We start from the raw sequence: 2,695 nt of genomic DNA on the forward strand, positions 1-2,695 counted from the left end.
ATAAAGGGAAAAGCGGTGGTAAGGAGCCAAACCTTACAAACCCCTGCAAAACCCCAAAATTGAAAAAGGCATATCACGTTGAATTGCAGAGGTCAAGCAAGGACCTGGTTGGATTTCCACCCCAAAATGTAGCCAGATAAAATTAGAAGGGTAAAAATAATCACCTGTTCATCTTGTGATGAAGTCAAAATGGACCTTTCATATAATTGTTGTCTTCTTGGCTGAAGAGAGAAATCCACAGGATGGCACTTTAACACTACAAACACTACAGCACAGACCATATACTATACACATGTTTACTCAAACATATGTATAGATATATAAAAGGAATAGAATTAAATTACCTGTTCATTTTCTGATGAGTCCAGAAGTGCACATGGTCGTCTTGTTTGCTAGAAAGAGATCAAAACACAAATAATTTAAAATAAAATCTTGAGTCTTACAAAGACTTGCAGAACCCACAGAAAAAACATTTAGAAAGTAAAATAGGAAACAATCAACTCTAAGTTTGATAGAAAATGTCAATACTTGTTCATTTCCTTCAGAGTCATCACCAATGTCATCTTCAATGCAGTCTGGTAGTCTTGTCATCTGACGTAAAAATATTTCATTATTTCAAGCCAACAAGTTTTCATATTATGTCTGAGCCTACTGGAATTGAACAGAAGGAGTGTGTTTCATCAGCAAAATGGCATACCTGCACACTTTCTGCCAACACTTCATCCATGTTGTCTTGGTTTTCCATTTCCTTGAACATACAAACACAAAATGTTGGATTTGGTAATTAGCAGTTAGTACATTAATTACAGATCAGCGAGGGACTATGATGTAAACTGCAAGTAAGACCCTTTTCACATGAGGTCACACAAGAAGGCAAGTGTGCAGAGTGATTTCCGGTTATATGTCTATGGCTTTGAATGGTAAAGCAGATTGGTGAACACTGTTAAAAATAATTTTAGGTAATTAATGAAAGGTAACCAAAACAATTGTAACCAAAATTTGTACAAAATTTAATTCATAAAGAATCTACCTGGTCGTGTTTTCCCTCTGAGATCAAATGTCGTAATCCTGGCTGCAGAATGATATTAAACAAGACATGGATTTTCTCTGACAACTCAGTCATAGTTAGATGAAGGTTGCAGGTACATCACTGAATGCTGGTTGCTTGATTATGAAGGTAATTCAGATGTTCTTCATCATTTACGCTAATGCTAACACTAGCTTTCCATGACGGTGATGAGATGTAGAGCTGCAGAAGATCTTTTCTGCACAGTTAACGTTAATTACATGTCTGCATTCACAAAATCACTAAAAACAGAGCTAAAGTAAGACATTTTCAACAAGTCTTAGAAAAAATATTAACTATCCTCATTTTCACTACGCTGTGCCATGTTTATCAATAATTTAATGATAAAGAAAAATCAAATTTTAAACAAATCTTGTCACATTTCAAACTAATGACCAAATCTGCAGCATTTTTAACAAAATTAAACCTGGGACCCACTGGCACCAGGTGACCCCTGGCATCTGGCTTTTAAATAGCAACTTACCACTTTTTCATTGTTGAGATGGCGGTAAAACGTTGATTTTGAAACATCTTTTCCACAGTGATGGCAGAACTTTTCCAATTGTTTCTGAACTCTTTCCTCCGACATGATGCAGACTCAAGGATGACACCAAGCAGCAAAACTCTATAAATTAGTCTTGATTTTGGTAACAAATCAGTATAGTAATTGCCACTTCTTAACCCCTTTGGACGTTTACAAGCAACTGGTTATCTTTTCCCTTTTTTTTTAATCTTTTCCCTTTATGTATGGTAGTAACTGCTTATATGCTAATGTGTAGTCAAACTCAAAAGCACCAACCAAACAGGAGGAGAACGTGACGTGATACCCGTATTCCAGTAAAGAGACATGTGATTGGTCGTGTTGTAAAGAACGCGACGAATCATTGGCTGTGGAGTCACAGCCCCAGCAGTCTCAGTGCCGTTATCTTTTTAAAAGCCATGGCGGCATCGAACAGTAGGTGGACTTTCGAAAGAAGTAGATTCCGTAAAATTCTTAAAACAAGAAAAAACGTAACCACCAGTAGGCATGGACGACTGCGTTCCCCTCACACCCTGCAACGAGCGAGGCCAACATCGCAGAGTGCGCCGAGAGTCTCCGAGGACACCAACAACACGGGAGATGGGGCAGTGACCCGCACTGATATTTTCAGGTAAAACTTTAAAAGTTAACGGACCCAGAAAATCAATCGGTTTTCAGTACTGTAATCTTGTTAGTTTCTTCGGTTGAGATGGCTTCTTCACAGAAACCGGACTAATTGATCGATGGCCAGGCGCATTGTCACGGACACACGACGCGATGTCGAGCTGAGCCTTGACTGCAGCGGTGAAAATAAAGCGATACATATGTTGAACGTAACCATAGGTTCAATAAAGCTTCAGTTCCGTTTTTACCGTATGTTTTCGTCCAGATCATGATAAAGGTTTTTCTGTTGTTCTGTAAACAGCCAGCGCAGTGATATAGAGCATTTGGGCTATGCGGCTGCATGTTAGTATCTCTGTTACTACAGAGTTGCTACAGATATATGTCTTTAGCGCTCGGCTAACACTGCGTGAAAAGAGCCAGAATCCATAGATATCTGTTGGGGATACTTCCTTAAATATGAGAAGAATCCGGACCATTTCTGGTAC

At 38.7% G+C, this 2,695-nt stretch overlaps 1 long non-coding RNA gene across 1 annotated transcript; it reads right to left on the reverse strand.

The window, feature by feature from the left end:
• Window positions 1-528: 528 nt before the first annotated feature.
• LOC118598256 lies at window positions 529-1,640 on the reverse strand. Its single transcript, XR_004947376.1, has 3 exons — window positions 1,551-1,640; window positions 698-748; window positions 529-591 (listed from the first exon to the last, which is right to left on the reverse strand). It is a non-coding gene; the product is annotated as an uncharacterized LOC118598256 (long non-coding RNA).
• Between the last annotated feature and the right edge of the window lie 1,055 nt (window positions 1,641-2,695).

The sequence above is a fragment of the Oryzias melastigma genome, unplaced genomic scaffold, assembly GCF_002922805.2.
Source record: "Oryzias melastigma strain HK-1 unplaced genomic scaffold, ASM292280v2 sc00260, whole genome shotgun sequence".
Lineage (NCBI taxonomy): Eukaryota > Metazoa > Chordata > Actinopteri > Beloniformes > Adrianichthyidae > Oryzias > Oryzias melastigma.